At 38.2% G+C, this 17,714-nt stretch overlaps 1 pseudogene; it reads right to left on the bottom strand.

The window, feature by feature from the left end:
* Positions 1–17,714, bottom strand: part of LOC102812720 — a 74,615-nt pseudogene that overhangs the window by 38,591 nt on the left and 18,310 nt on the right.

The following is a 17,714-nucleotide window of genomic DNA, read 5'->3' as shown; positions in this document are numbered from 1 at the left end:
TCATTAATAAAATAAAGAAGGTTGATATAAAAAAAGTTTCTGGCAACTGAGAAATTAGTTAAAATTAGGAACTTCAGCATGGGTAATCCTAAATAAGGGAAATGGTAGAAGAACTGATGCATTTAAGTCATGGTGTTGGAGGAGAATATTAAAAGTACCATGGACTGCCAAAAGAACAAACAAATCTGTGTTGGAAGAAGTGCAACCAGAATGCACTGTAGAAGCCAGGATAGTCGGACTTTGTCTCTCATACTTCAGACACATTGTTAGGAGGGACCAGTCATTGGAGAAGGATATCGTGTTTGGTAAAGTGGAGCATCATTGAAAAAGAGGAAGACCCCCAATGAGATGGATTGGCACAATGGCAGCATCTAGGGGCTCAAGTAAGGATCGTGAGTTTGACACAGGACCTGGCAGCATGTCATTCTAGTATGCATGAGGTCGCTGGAACTGACTCAACAACACATAACAACAACAACATAAAAAAGGATAATTACTTCTGAACCTTATTAAGTATACAATCAGGTTGAAATATGGATTGATAACAATAAAAATGAATGAGAAAATACAAGAAAAAAGTAACAATTTGCTAATAATAATAATCTTGCATAAACCCAAAATCTTTTTTTTAAAACATCAGTACTGTGCAGTTGTTGTTGTTAGGTGTCATCGAGTCGGTACCGACCCATAGCAACCTTATTAACAGCAGAACGAAACACTGCCCGATGCTGGGCCAACCTCACTACTGTTGACACGCTTGAGTCCATCTATGCTGCCACTTAGCCAATTCATTTCGTTGGGGGGTCTTCCTCTTTTTCTCTGACTCTCCACTTGGAGTAGGAAGAGTATAAAAAAATAAAATGGTTTAATATATTTCATCTTAAATATGGTTCCAAAAGGTACTACCAGGAATTGATTTTTTTTTAAAGTTACTTTTAGAGAAAATAGTACATTAGTTAGTAATATGGACAGCAATTTATTCTCCTTAATTAAGGAAATACAAATTATAACAGCGAAATGGTATTTTTCACACATGAGCTTGACATTATGTAAAACCAACACCCAGGGCCATGGAGTGGATTCTCAGTGGCAGGATGAGTAGGCCACTCATAGTGACCCTGTAAAGCAGAGTAGAACTGCTCTACAGGGCTTCAGAGACTGTACATGTCTAAAGAAGTAGACTGCCTCATCTTCCTCCCACCAACCAACTTATAAATGTGAACTGACTTTGGTTAGCAGTCCAATGCTTAATCCACTGCACTACCAAGGCTCCTTGGCATAAAGAAAAGATACATGAAAATATCCAGTGCTGTTAAGGCTACTGCTCTTGGGCTGAGTATCTGTCCGCATGCAGGGCAGAAGAACCCACCAGTGGTGCAGGTGGGGGGGTGTCCACTCACTCAGGCTCCCCGTCTAGTCACCAGAATGGAGGTGCGCAAACAGTGGGAGGGGGGCAATGAACAGAAAACAAAAAAAAAGAAAATCAGAACAAAGGAAAACCGACAAAGTGTATTGTCCACCTTTGCTCCGAGGTTCCCACGGCGTTTTTCCAGGGTGTGTCTGCTGCCCTGCTTGGTCTTGTCATTTGGTCTCGCCCAAGTTGTCGGCTCCAGGTGCCGAGCCCGGCAGATTCAAAAGTACGCAATTTCTTACTTTTTCTACAAGTTCCACTAGCTATAAGCCTTCAAACCTTTTAAATATTCCTATCTATGTGGTTCCGAGTTTGGGAACTCTGCTCTGAATCTGCTTTGCCTGGTATTCTGTGGTATTGCTGACGGCAAACTTCACTGCACCTCCACCCTAGCAGCCATCAAGCCCCGCCTCCCCCATTTCATTTCTGACAAATTCCAATTTTCCTAGATTCGTACTTGGTACATTCCATGTTCCAATTATTAATGGATGTTTACAGATGTTTCTCTTCATATTGAGTTGTGTCCCTCAGCAAATGAAGGTTCCAAAAGTTTTACTCTATTCACTTCATTGTGTTCAGTTCCCCAGTGCTATTTTGAGTGCCTTCCAACCTGAGGGAATCATTTGACAGCACTATAGCTGACAATTTTCTGGTGCTCTTCATCGTGTTTTAAGATTCAACATTCTGGTACTATCTGACAGTGTTCTCTTAATAAGGTTTTCAGTGACTAACTATTCAGAAATAGTCAGTCTCTCCTTCTTCCTAGTCTGTCTTAGTCTGGAAGCTCATCTGAAACCTGTCCACCATGAGTGATGCTGCTGGCATTTAAAATACTGGTGGCATAGCTTCCAGAATCACAGCAACACGCAAGCCACAACAGGATAGCAAATTGACAGACAAGTGGTGGTTGCAATGTTATCCATAGTTTATTATGATCCATACAGTCAAATGTCTTTGCATGGTCAATAAAACTTGAGTAAACATCTTTCTAGTCTTCTCTGCTTTCAGCCAAGATCCATCTGACATCTGTAATGACATCCCTAGTTCCACATCCTCTTCTGAATCTGGCTTGGATCTCTGACAGCTCCTTGATGATATACTGTTGTAATCATTTTAGAATTATCTTTAGCAAAATTTTACTTGCATGTGATATTGATATTGCAAAAGTACTTCCACATTCAGTTTGGTCCCCTTTCTTTGGAATGGACACAAAATATTGATCTCTTATTTGTAGGCCAGGTAGCTGTCTTGCAAATTTCTTCTCATAGATGAATGAGCTCTTACAGAACTGCATCACTTTGTTGAAACATTTCTATTTGTATTATCTCCATTCTGGGGGCCTTTCTCCCCCCCCCACAAATGTCTTCAATACAGCTTAAACTTCTTCCAAGTATATAGTTTCTGATTATGTTGTTGAAAAAGGCATTTTCAAGGAATAAGCCATTGGTTTTGTAAATTCTTCCATGCAATCTCACACATCATATCTATAACCCAGACCATAATTTCCAATCACCAATCCTTTCTCTTTGTTTCCAACTTTAGCATTGCAATCACTAGTAATTATCAATGCATCTTGATTGCACATTTCATCAATTAAGACTGAAGAAGTTGGTTGCTGTTGTTGTTGTTATTAAGTGTCATTGAGTTGGTTCCAACTCATAGTCATCCTATATAGGGTTTTGTACAAGCAACTTGTAGGTTCGAACCACCTACATTGTGTTTAGCAGTCCAGTGCTTATCCAATAGAGCCATACCAGGACTCCACAGAAGTTGGTAGAATTCTTCAGTTTCTTCATCATTGACTTTGGTAATGGATGCATAAATTTAAATAATAGTTGTATTAACTAGTCTTCCTGGTATTCAAGGGTGTAGATATTATCCTATGAAAATTGAACATGACACTTGAAGACAGATCTTTACATGTTCTTTGTGATGATGAATGTGATTCCATTCTTCTTTAATTTGTCATTTCCAGATAGTAAACCATGTGATTTTCCAATTCAAAGTGATCAATACCAGTCCATTTTAGTTCACTAATGCCTAGAAAAACAATCTTTACATGTTCCTATGCATTTTTTATAAGTTCTAATTTTCCTAGATACACTTTGTACATTCCATATTCCAGTTGTCAGTGGATGTTTACAGCTGTTTCTTCTCATTTGGAGTCATATGCTTCATCAACAAATGAAGGTCCTGAAAGCTTTTCTCCATCTATGTCATTAAAGCCAACTCTTTTTTGAGAGGCCGCTCTTCCCCAATCACATTTTGAGGAACTCATTTTCTATCAGTATATTAGGCAATGTTCTACTGCTATTCATAAGGTTTTCCATGGCTAATGCCTCAGAACAGACCACCTACTCCTTGCTTCTGGTTTGTTTGTGGGAATGCGGTGACTTTAGAGGATAAGCAATGAACTATGAACCACAAGATTGGTGGTTCGACTCACCAGCTTCTCAACAGGAGAAAGAAGAAAGATGCACTCTGCTCCAGCAAAGATTTACAGCCTTGGAAAACCCTATACAGGGTTGCTATGAGTTAAATTCAATTCAATGGCACTTTACAACAAGTCATTTCTTAATCTGGAAGCTCTTCTGAACACTGTCAACCATGGGCAATCCTAGTAGTATTTGAAATATCACTGCCATAGCTTCCAGATTAGAGTAATGGTAAGTCACCTCAGTACAACAAACTGACTGAAGAGTGGAGACAGATCAATAGTGTAATGAAATATTTTCAAATGTTTAAAAACTACAAATAATTAAACCAACATTTATATGAGGGTCAGGCAAAAAAATTATTGCTAAAGAATCATTGAAATGTTTAATAAACAAAAATATCAAAATATGAAGCTATTCGCCATCTTGGTCAATATTGTTCTGAGGGAGGTGTTTCCATCTCTTTGATGTTTCACCAAAGAATCTTGTGCTGTTTTATTCAAAACACATCAAAACTGCAATTTGAACATCCTCTAGGATTCATGCAGTCCTGGTACAGTGCTGCGGAATGAGCACTGGACTGCGAACCACAAGGTTGGCGGTTCAAACCTCGCGCTCCTTGAAAAGTCTATACAAGGTTGCTATGAGTTAGAACTGACTCAACAGCACTTAATAACAACAATAACAGGATTCATCTGAAATGATCTTTGAGTTTTGAGAACAAAGAGAAATCTGAAGGTCCAAGATCAAGGCTGTAGGGTAGATATACTATGTTTCTCTATAAAATTCTTGTAGGAAGTTCTTGCTATCCTTGCAGAATGATAGGGAAAAAATTCCTCTGCACATTTCTGATCTTTATCTCCCTATTGCAGTTTTCATTATAATAAGACTAGTGATCTTCCTGTGTCCTTTGAAAAGAAATCTATCATGATTACCCCCATGGAGTCTCAAAAATGCACTCACCATAACATTTTGAGCTGACCTATCTGCCTTGAATTTAACTGGCCCAGCAGATCCCCTTAGAAGTCACTATTTTGATTAGACTTTTTTTCTAAAGGAAACTTAACAAGACTAAGATAGTATATTACTGAAGGAACTTGTCTGCCTGCAGCCATCCATTGATCACAGAGATATTTTTAAACACTTTTTCTTTGGGATAAACCAATGCCTGTATGAACTGAAGCCCTAATAGCATTTTTTTTTTTTTTCCTAACTCTACTGATGAGATAATAGACAGATCGGTGGATAAAAAATAAATGCTAAAAGCTGACCTGAGAATGTATTAGAACTTAGTTTGTAACAAAAGTGTCACTGCTAATATGTGCAAAAATAAATATCAAATCGATAATTAGTGCTGAACAACTTGCTAATTATTTGCTAAAAATAAAAATTAGTTTGCTTTCTACTCATATCATACACCAAAAAATTACACTAGAAATTTAAGGGTTAAATGTTAACAATGAAGCAGCTGAAATAATAGTAAATCTTGGCAAATACTTATCTTAGGATAAGGTGGGTAAGGATCTTTTAAGCATTAAGGGGAAAGATCCACAAATTTAATTGATATATTTGATTACATAGATATTCAAAATGTATGTGATAAAAATCTACAGAGTTAAAAGATAAGTGATGAAATGGAGGAAATATTTACAGCTAATAGAATAATAAGGGTCTAACACTCTTAACATATAAAGAATTCTCAAAGGGTTAACTTTTCAATGTGAAAATGAGCAAATGACTGCAAAAGTAAATCACAAGCAAAAAAAAAAGTAGAAATTAAATAAAGATAGGAAAAATGTTCAACCTAACTAGTAATCAAAGAAATGCAAATGAAAATAGCGTGAAATCTTTTGCAACCAAAAAAATTTCCAAAATATTTGATGACTGTAGGATGAAATTTATGTACAGCTGGTGCAGAAATAAATCAATTCATTAAGGATAATGATAATGCAAAAAGTATTAAAAACCTTTAAAGTATTCATATTTCTTTGAGCCAGGAATTTGACAATTCAGAATTGTCATTAGAAAATCATAAAATATATTCAGTGTTATTTTTTTGTATCTGATAATTGGAAGCAGTTGGCATGTTCCAGCCCTTGCATAAGTTTCAGCCATGTTTCTCAAACCTTCTCCAACCACTCATTGCTTCAGCCACATGGATTAACTTAGAGTCCCTGAGTGGTGAACACAGTTTAACCTGCTTGACTACTGAAAAGTTGGAAGTTCAAGTCCATCTAAAGACACTCAGAAAAAAGATTTGGTGATCTACTTTTGAAAATATTACTCATTGAAAATCCTATAGAGCACAGTTATATTCTGACATGAGTCAGAATAGACTGGAGGCAACTGGCATAGTTCTCTTACCTTGGAATGTGTCACCTCTTCTCCCACCCTAAATTGTTGTTAAGTGCCGTCGAGTCGGTTCTGACCCATAGTGACCCCGTACAGGATTTCCAAGGGTGTAAATCTTTACGGGAGTAGAAACCCTAAATAGCCAATGCTAAAACTCAACTAAAGTATTATCATGTCTCCAGCTACCCCAGGCAGAAATAGCACTTCCTTCTCTTGTCCTACAACAAATGTACTTAAGTCTTAACACTGTTCTGAGGAAGATAGGAAGGGAGCAAGAAGGAAGGAAGGGAAAGCTTAATGGTTTCCCATTAAACAGGACCAACAATAAACTATAAAATCTTCAAAAGTGATTCTCATCTCACATGCCCTGAAAAACTGAACTAGGATGTAAATGAAATTCTAAATGCAAAAAAATCATTTTTAAATTGAGATAGCTAAATAAATGCACTGAGTCCATTGTAATGAAACTGTCTGTATCCAGCTTTGTCCCAGTAAATTATTAGTCCAAAGAAGTTGATAGTAAAAGCAATATCCCTTCAATGAATAATTTCATTTCTATGATTGTGCTGAGTTTAATTGAACTTTCCAAAAATCACTTATCAAAAAGGTGTCCCCTCCTCTCCTTCCTATACCTTACTTCAGTAATTAGAAAGATTGAGCAGTAGCTCTTTCTTTCCCACTCTTTCACAATGAAAACATTATTTTCTAACACTATAAATTATAACAAAATTCCTGCTACCTAGCAATTCAATTATTAATACTGTTTTATACCAAATGAACTCAGAAAAGGATGAGATTTAAACTCCTTAAAACAATTAAATCGACCTATGATTTTCCAGCCCTCCATTAATCAAAGTCAATTCTACAGCAAAGTTAATTAATATAATGTCAAGACATTCTTCATCAATTCTTAGGCCTTTTAAACTAGTGCACAAACCAAGATAGTAAATTCCTAGGGCTGTAGGATAAGCAATGGACTGCTAATTGCAGTGTCAGCAGTTCAAACCCACCAGCAGCTCTTGAAACCCTATGCAGAGTCACTATGAGTCGGAACCGACTCGATACACAACAGAAGTAAAGTGTCTCCAGTTTTTAATAGAAAGACTCTAGTACCACTTAAATAAACATTAAAAAACTAAGTTTGGTTTTTGTTTTATCTTGCTTTTGAACAGCATTATTCTACATATTCAGTCAGAAAGATTTTGTAGAGCATCTACGATGAGTAAGTCATAATGATTAGGATGATAAACATCAGGTTTAGACGACTTGGTCCCTACTTTCAAGGAGCTTGAAGATTTGTTGAAAAATAAAATATATCCAAGAAAAAAAGTAGTAATGCAAGGTAGAAAGTAATAGTTCCAAAAGAAAAATAAAAGCAAAATCCTGGGAGAGATAAGAGGGAGAAGAAATTATTCCTATACTTTTTTTTTTTTTTCAGGGAGTACATACCAGTTGAGTTGGGCCTTAAAGAATGGGTAGAATTTCTGCCATTTGAGATGAAAGCTGTAAAAATTCCATGTGAAGGAAAAAAAGAACTGCAGTGAAAAAAGTGCAAGAGGTGTTTGAGGAAGACCTCAGAATCCAAGTTGTGTGTATTTAGGGCTTGTACACATTTAATAAGAACAAAATACAGATTTTTTTTCCTTCTAGCTACTAGATCATACTCAGGTTTTTCTAAGGCATACTTTTATACATAAGATAACTTCTGTAGGAATAATAGCATAAAATTTAGACCTGGGACTTTCGAGCTCAACCCTCTATTTTAACAAAATTGAAAAATTAAACTTCAAAGAGGTTAAGTGGTGTTTCCAAGCTGACACAGCTAATTAATGGCAGCCCTGGGACCCATAATGGAGTTTATTATCCCAGTCCGAGAGGAAGGATTTTCCCTGGTACATAAATACTCTCTAACGCTACACCATACCACTTACTCTTTCTGCATTCATGCCAAAATATGTACTGGTTCACAGGCTGGCCCAAGAAGTCTGAGACCTAGAGAGTGGGTATTTTCTCTGTTAGATGTTAATTGGTTCACCCAAGGAGTCAGTCTCCACTTAGCCTCATTAGCCTCAGCCTTTAACCAACTCTTGGTCTGGGTCCTTATTAAGAGAGTCAAAACAGACTGTCACCAAGAAAAGAAAAAAAAAAAAAAAAAACAGCAGTGGAAATGCATTAAACATAACTTTCTTAGATTTGACTCCCTCTAGAGTATCTGGGAGGAAAAGACTTAAAATCCAGTGAATTATTTTCATACATACTTTAAACATACAAAGTTCATCCTACAAAATTATCTCCCTACACAGAAAACATCTACAAGTTTTCTTACAATTAAGGAAAAAGATTATTCTTTCTTAATGGATAGAGCTGAAATATTCCATTGAGTAAACACACTACAGGTTTATATCTAGTAACTCATTTGCCTGTTTGTGACAAGGCCAAAGATCTCTGGAGTAAACTCATTATATACTGGCTCTGTGATTAAAATTTCAAATTCACAATAATAGTTTTAGTAGGATGCAGGTAATGTTTTTTAACGAGCTAGTGTTAAACAAATGCTATCAATTCAAATAAACCTATCATGAAATCTACAATTTAAAGTTTAATAATCAGATTCAATAAGATTCAGCTTTGCACATATACAATGAATGCATATTCATATGTGAATGCTTAAAGGTTACACATTCTTTTATGATAAGATACACCTATATATAAAAAGGAAAAGAATGCAAAATGAGAAAATTGCTTAATTCTCCTACAATATGAACATTTGAATGCTTGTAAAAGATTTGTTACACATGGTTTGCATTTTCAATCTCAGGTAGACTTATTCAACCACCATAAATTTTCTCAAGGTCACTAAAGCAGTTTGTGCCATACATCTATTACAAAAGAATTCTTTCTGAACTTCCTCATGGGAATAATACCCATGTTAGGATAACCAAATTACATCAGATCTTTTATTCTTTTATGTCCTTCTGCATTCTAGCAGGGGACCTATAAAAAGTCTATCTGAATGTAAGAGAATGGTGGTGGTGGTTGTGTGCCACTGAGTTGGGTCCGACTCATAGCGACCCTGTATAGACTGGTGGGTTTGAACTGCCTACTTTGCAGTTAGCAGTCCAGTGCTTATTCTACACTGCCACACCAGGACTCCATGGATAAGTGCTGGACTGCTAACTGCAAGGTCATCAGTTCAAACCTACCAGCCACTCCTCAGAAGCCCTATACAGGGTCAGTATGAGTCCGAACTGACTGAACAGCACTGAACAACACCATTCACATTGTTCAGGGACACTGGTTGCATTATTCACAGTGTGCCAGCATTCTTGTTAATTCCATTCTGGATGTTTCCTTTCCTGTAATCTGGTTTTCCTGTCCCCTTACCCTTTCATCTTTGCTTTAGAGTAAGTGTAGATCATTTGGTCTCATACTGATGATTTTTAAAAGGTATGTGATACTTATAGGTAGGAGCCAAGCTATTATGCAGCGTAAAAGAAAACCTAAACTCTTAATTTGAGAGATACGCTAACACTCATCTACAGGAAGTGTACACGGGAAAACACATTCCATTTTAGGCAGCTCTAATTGTCTAAAATGACTTGTTATAAATGCCCTTTACTCTTAGCAATTCTCCTCCTGAAAGGGGGCTGTCCTTTGGTTTTGGATCCCCAGCTATTAGTTGATTAGTAAAGTACTTTGGCATGTCCACTAATATCAATAATTAACTTGATTGATTAAGATATATTCAAAGAGCAGAGAACAGCCATGCTGGTGGGAACCTGTAGCAGCTAGGCTGTTTATTCTAACACTACCTTGCACTAAGCATTTGTTTTGATTTCCTTGAATACTGCAAAGCAGATAATTGCTCGCCTTCTGAAGGATTGAGAAAAAAACCTCCGATTTTTCACAAATTGCAAAATGTAGTGACTAATCCTTATGATATTGTATTACACAGTTGTGTGATGGCTTCTCTTGTCAATAGGCCATTTCCCATTCCACAGACTAGACTCACTTGACTTTCTGTTTATTTAAGTCACACTCTTGTTTGAAATGCTGGGTACAGTCTTTTCCCTTGGAGTCACACACTGTGTCTGGGAGCCTCTGCTTTGGCACTTTTAGCACCTCATTAATTACCCACTGTAGCAAAGTCCTGCTGTTTTGCAACTCCTCTGCCTTTGTTGGGAAATCACAACCCCTTGCTAGAATGAGAAGTCAGGACAATAGTTATCTGTCAAATGTCCAGTTTGGGGGCATATTACAAAGGCTAATTATTTTAGAGTCTTGTAATTTCTCTGGACAAACAGGGTAACTCTATACATTGTGTCTCTGGAGTACCTTGAAGTTTTCCATCAGGGGAAACCCAGGAAACAAGGTTGTCCACCCCAATCCCCAGCCCCCACATGGCATTTGCATTTAACTTAACTAATATTACTATTGATTGTTACAGTAGGGTTTTGGAGGAGCAGTGGGTGGGCTAATATTAAAAGGAGTTATGAATCAGGCTGCTCATCTCATTGCTAATTTCAAAACTACCAGCCGATCCACAGGAGAAAGATGAGACTTTCTGCTCCTGTAAGGATTTACAGCCTCAGAAACCTTATGCAGGGTTGCGATGAGTCAGAACTGACTCCACGTCATGCCAACACCACCCTTTAACTAATATTGTTGTTGTTATTATATGTGTTGTTGAATCAGTTCCAACTTATAGTGATCCTGTGCAGGATTTCCAAGGAGCAGTTGGTGGGCTTGAATTACCAACCTTGTGTTTAGCAGTTCAGTGCTTATCCTACAATGCCACACCAGGACCCCTAACTAATACTGTTGTTGTTAAGTATTAAGTTGTTAAGTAGGTTCCAACTTATAGCAGCTGGTGGATTTGAACTGCCATTCAAACCAAAACTGTAATTGAGTTCTTAACTTACAGCATCATACCAGGACTCTTTAACTAATATTGTTGTTGTTGTTATGTACCGTGGAGTCAGTTCTGACTCATAGCGACCCTGTACAGGGTTTCTGAGGCTGCAAATCTTTACATGAGCAGAGAGCCTCAGATTTCTCCTGCGGAACAGCTGGTAGTTTCGAACTGCCATCCGTGAGGTTAGCATCCCGATTCATAACCGCTAAAGAGGAGTTTAATAAGTGCTAAAGTTATGCTGTGAGAGTTAATGATGAAATAGAAAATAATTAGACTTCCTCTTCACACAGTCACCTTTTTGAGGAAGACCCTACAGCACAATACTCATGAACAAGGACAGCGCTTTGAACTTGTCAGAAGCTGAACTGGAATCTCTCCTTTGGTTCTTAATGAGCATACCTGCTCTGCTCTATTGTTCATTTCTTCATCCATTAAAGTCCTGATCTCCCAAATACAGTTTAAGTCCATTCAAGGTTGGGGCTTTAAACTCTGTTATTTTATTTCTGCAGTACCAAACAAAGCACTCCACACATGTAGATATATTGTTGTTGCTGTTGTTAGGTGCCATTGAGTAGAATCAAATCTTGGGTAGGCTTTCTGAGACTCTTGTTTGAAATGCTGGGTAAATATTTACATGAACAGAAAGTCTTATCTTTCTTCTGATGTGAGTATGTTATTACTAAGAGCCAGTGAGTTAGTTCCAACTCATAGCAACCCAGTACAGGGTTTCTGAGGAGTGGCTGATAGGTTTGAACTGCCAACCTTGCAGTTCAAACCAACCTTGTGGTCCAGTGCTTACTCTATATTGCCATATCAGAACTCTGAAGTGAGTATGTTGTTGTTGTTAAGTGCCGTCGAGTCGGTTCCGACCCATAGCGACCCTGTACAGGGTTTCCGAGGGTGTAAATCTTTACGGGAGTAGAAAGCCTCATCTTTCTCCCGCGGAGCGGCTGGTAGTTTCGAACCGCTGACCTTAAGGTTCGCAGCCCGATTCGTAACCACTATGCTACCAGAGTATAAAGATGTTTAAAATAAAGGGTATTTTTCCTACTATAAAATAAAACACATAAATATATACATGATTCTATAGATCAATTCAAGTCTTGAAAAGAACAGTCTTGGAAGACAATCAACAATCACTCTGGCGTTCTAGATCGTCAGCAGCTATATTGAAGAGAGGCAATAACTGTAGTCCATACTTGCATTAGAAATGTTGCTGCCCTTTGTGATACATTCTGCATTGAAGTCAATTCTCTCAAGGAAACAGTCTTTGAAATTTTGAATGTTAAGCCAGATGTTGAAATGAGTAGAGCATACATCTGAAGGAGATATAGGTTAAAGACAGTTTAGGTGTTGAAGATATTATCGTTCAAAGGAAAAGGCTGCATATTGTTTTATGGGTTGTTTTTTTTAAAGTTTTTATTGTGAATTGAGTGATAGTTTACATGGGAGAGTGTCAGCTTTACACTCATCCTATTGTATTTCATTTCATTGCAATAATTACAATCCCCTCCGTGCATCATCACTCAACAGTATTTGCTTCTAGTACCTCTGGGTGTTTTGTTTTGTTTTGTTTTGTTTGGGGTGTACACCAAAACATTCAATAATATACAATCATTCAAACACCCAAAAGGCATACCCTGTAAGCCTTCTCCCTGGTTTCCAGCACACCACTCTTCTCCCTCCTGAATAGAGTCCCCAGCCACTCCATCTTTCCACGTCATGTCACCATCTCTGCCTCCATCTCTGGCATCGCTTTCCTCTCAATAAGATCCCACTCCGCTCCCGCTCTTCTCCCTTGATGGTCCCAGGTTCCTCCACTCCTGGACTGAAAGGCTGCATATACTTAAAATCAGTATTGCTTAGTCTGGGTATCACATAAAAGTGAAAGGAATCTAAGAGACAGCTTCCAAGTCAGCTGAGAGATACCTCCTCCTTCCCTTCATGTAGATCCGTAAGACTCTTAATTCAAAAGACCATTTTGATTTGCTCTCTCTCCTCCCCTAAAAATGGATTCTGTTCTATGAAATGTACTCTTCCAGAACCAGACCTTTCTCAAACAAAGAGATTTCGTGAGTTGAGAATCATTCTATGTGAGATAAAGATACAGGAATGTAGTCTGATTTCAGTCCTACCGTATCAGATGTTTGGGACCTATATCTCATTCGTTCTTCTGTGTTTGGCTCACTGCTTTGTGAGTTCACTGCCTCTTGTTACCTAGAAGAAGGCTATATGGGGATTGAGGCAGCAATGAGATCCCACAAAGTCACCAGAAGAAAGGAACAGAACATTATAGGATTATCAGTATTTCCCCACTTTCCTGTTGATAATCTTCACCTGGGGTGCTTGTGAAACATTCAGATTAACAGGTTTTTCCCTGGGAAATTCCTGATTCCTTAGGTCCAAAAACCTAGACCCTGGAATCTAATTTGTAAACAACAGCTCCAGGTGATTCTTGTCTTGAGGTATGTTTAGGAAAGAGAATATTAGTGTGTCTCCATCCTGGTGGGATACTGGACTTATCTGGGAAGTGTTTAAATACTACAGATGCCCCAAGCACCAGATATTTTGATTTGTGTTAAAACAGAGAGCATTCATCAGTAATTTTAAAAGTTCACTCAGATGTTTATATTGTGAAACAGCGTCTCAAATTTAATGTGCACACAAATCTCAAGGTCACATGTTAGGGTGATTTAGTAGATTGTTATTCAGCAGGTCTGGGGTCTCAGAGTCTACATTTCCAACAAATATCTGGTATGGATGACATATGAACAACAAGACCTATTAAACTGAATATCTTCAGGAATGAGACAGAGCTTGCACTGGTGACCCAGTGGTTAAGCTATTGACTGCGAACCTAAAGATCAGTGGTTTGAATCTACTTTGTGGAAGAGAGATATGGCAATCTGCCTCCGTAAAAATGTACAGCCTTGAAATCCTATGGGAGCAATTCTGCTATGTCCTTTAGGGTCATTTACTCTGTCCTGTAGGGTCACTTTGAGCTGGAATTGACTTCACAGCAATGGTTTAGGCACAATTGCTCTGTTTTACTCTTTCTCGTTCCTTTGTTATTTAATTTGAGAGTCTCTTAGTGAGTTAAGATACACAGCATGATGAAGGTTGGGTAATCTGCCAACTGAGATGGAAGAATTATTAGGAAATGAATATGACTACATGCCATATTACTTTGCACAGTGCCTGGAACATAAACTCTTAGAATTATACTGAATGTGAATCTAAAACATCCGGAAGGATAATAGGGCATGATGGGAGTTGTCGTTGTTGTTGTTAACTGTCACTGAGTCAGCTCTGACTCACAGCAATCCTGTGGTTTCCAAGGAGTGGCTGGTGAGTTTGAACCACTGACCTTGTGGGTCAGCACTTTATCCCACAGCACATTTTATTTGTCCCAAAATGGAGAGGAAGAATTCTTCTAAGCCTTTTCCCTTGAACAGTAATATCTTCAACACCTAAACTGTTTTTATCCTCTATCTCCTTTGGACAAATACTTTACTCATTTCAACATCTGGCTTAACACTCAAATTTTCAAAGATTTTTTTCCTTGACATAATTGACTTCATTCTGCTCTAAAAGCTTTTACCTCAATGACTCCTGTCATTTCTACTCTTATTTCTGTCAAGTTCAACATGGCTATCCCTTAAAAAAAAAAAAAAAAAAAGTCAGGGAAATGCAATCTCACATGTGTCCATAAAGCAGAGAGACAGAACTACTTGCGGAACAGCCACGACTACTAAATAATGCCATGCCAGGGCCTACAGCACAAAGAAACCTCCTTTGATCACTTTTTAGCTATATGTTGTATAAATTGTCCACCACCATAAGTAGGTTTGTGCTCAGGCACTGTGGGTTAATGCTCTGAACTGCAAAATCAGTTTGAACCACAAGGTCGGTGGTTCAAGCTCACTAGTCGCTCCTCAGAAACCCTATACAGGGCCGTTATGGATTAGAATCCACTGGATGACACTTAACAACAACAGCAACTAATGAAAAAGTTGGTGGCACAAACCTACCCAGTTTTAATGTGATGGCACTCAATAAAGATTATTGTTGTTGTGAAGTGCTGTCGACTCGGGTCTGATCTATAGCAATCCCCTTGCAGTTCAACCTGACCTTTTGGTCTGACGCATTATCTTGCAGCGTCACACAATAAAGATTATAACCAAGAAAACCCTATAGAGCTGAGTTCTACTCTGTAACAAATAGAGTCACCTGAGTCTAAACGGAGTGAATGACAATGTTGTTGTTACTAGGTGCCATTGAGTCGGTACCAACTTAGAGCGACCTTTTGTACAGCAGAACGAAACACTGCTCGATCCTGGGCCAACCTCATTATCGTTGCCATGCTTGAGCCCATTGATGCTGTCACTTGGCCAATCCATCTCATTGGGGGTCTTCCTCTTTTTCTCTGACCCTCCACCTTACCAAACATTATATACTTCTCCAATGACTGGTCCCTCCTGATAATATGTCCAAAGTATGAGAGACAAAGTTTGGCCATCTTGACCTCCAAGGAACACTCCGGCTGCACTTCTCACATAGTCCATGGCACTTTCAATATTCTCCTCCAATACCATAACTCAAAAGCATCAATTCTTCTACAGTCTTCCTTATTCACTGTCCAGCTTTTGCATGCATATGAGGTTATTGAAAATACCATGGCTTGGGCCAGGCACACCTTAGTCCTCAAGCTGACGTCTTTGCTCTTCAACACTTTAAAAAGGTCTTATGCTGCTGATTTAAAAAGGTCTTATGCTGCCTAATGCAATACATCATTTGATTTCTTGACTGCTGCTTCCTTGAGTGTTGATAGTTGATCCAAGAAGAATGAAGTCCTTGACAACTTTAATTTTTTCTCCATTGATAAGAATGTTGTTTATTGGTCCAGTGGTGGTTTTGTAATTTTTTGTTGTTGTTCCTCAACAAGACCTGCCCTTCAACAACTGTACTAAGTCATACCAGCTCATGTATACATTTTAATTCACCTTCTGATCTTAGATTATAAGACCTTATGGATATTTTGGAGTTCTGGTATGGCAATGTGGGTTAATGCACTGGACTGCAAGGTTGGTGATTCAAGCTCACTAAGAATAGGGCTTCGAACCTTAAGGTCAGCAGGTCGAAACTACCAGCCACTCCACGGGAGAAAGATGAGGCTTTCTACTCCCGTAAGGATTTACACCCTCGGAAACCCTGTACAGGGTCGCTATGGGTCGGAACCGACTCGAAGGCACTTAACAACAACAACAACAAGCCTCTCCTCAGAAACCCTATACAGGGTCACTATGCATTGGAAATGACTCATCTGCACTTAACAAAAATAACAACAACATGGGTATTGTACACAGTCCCTAGACATCCATAATAATAAGTAACAATTATGCAATGCATGATCAACTATCAGGAGGATATTGAAGCCTATTTCTTTGTCCTAGTCTCCCACTATCTTGTCTCCAGTTCCAAAAGGATTCCTACTTCCTCTTCCCTCTGACAGGGATTCCTCTCAGGTCAGATCCCCACCACACTCAAAATGAAACTCTGTGATTCCCCATCACACTCAAAATGAAACTCTGTTAGAAGTTTCCTTTCTCTCTCTATAAATCCATGGTAAATTTATTATTACTAGGAATTCAAGAAAGACAGCTTTGAGACTCAAACCAGAACAAAATATTTAGGACCAGATGGGAACTTACTTTCCCACCAATGAATTGCCTTGATTCAAGGAGTAGGTGCTATTGTTGTTAGGTAAGATCAGGTCAGTTTCAACTCATAGTGACTCTATGCACAACATAACTGAACAATGCCCGGTCCTGCACTGCTAGGTTTGAGCCCATTGTTGTAGCCACTGTATCAATCCATATTAATGGGGATCTTCCCCTTTTTCTCTGAGCCTTTACTAAGCAGTAAGTCATTTTCCAGAGACTGGTCCCTCCTTATAGCATAGCCAAAGTATGTGAACAGTCTTTCCATTCTTGCTTCGAAGGAACATTCTGGCTGTATTTCTTCCAAGACAGATTTGTCTGTTCTTTTAGTAGTTCATGATATATTCAATATTCTTCAACAACACCATAATCCAAGGGATCAATTCTTCTTTGGTCTTCCTAATTCATTGTCCAGTTTTCACAAGCAAATAAGGAGATTGAAATATCATCGTTTACGGCAGGAACATCTCAGTTCTCAAAGTGACATCTTTATTTTTTAACACTTTAAAAATGTCATTTGTGGCAAATTTGCTCAGTGCACTATGTTATTTGATTTCTTGACTGCTGCTTTCATTGTGGACTCAAGAAAAAGGAAATTCTTGACAACTTCAATCTTTTTCCATTTTTCATGATGTTGCTTATAAATCTAGTTTGAGGATTTTGTTTTCTTTACGTTGAGGTGTAACCCATACTGAAGGTTTCAGTCTTTGATCTTCATCTGTACTGCTTCAAGTATTCTTCGCTTTCAGCAAGAAAGGTTGTATCATCTGCATATTATAAGCTACTTATGAGTTCTCCAATCTAGATACCACATGCTTCATCATATAGTCCAGCTTCTCAGATTATTTACTTGGCATACAGATTGAATAAGTATGGTGAAA

Source organism: Chrysochloris asiatica, unplaced genomic scaffold (genome assembly GCF_000296735.1).
Source record: "Chrysochloris asiatica unplaced genomic scaffold, ChrAsi1.0 scaffold00013, whole genome shotgun sequence".
NCBI lineage: Eukaryota > Metazoa > Chordata > Mammalia > Afrosoricida > Chrysochloridae > Chrysochloris > Chrysochloris asiatica.
The sequence above is the reverse complement of the archived record's forward strand: the minus strand, read 5'-3'. Positions and strand labels throughout refer to the sequence as shown.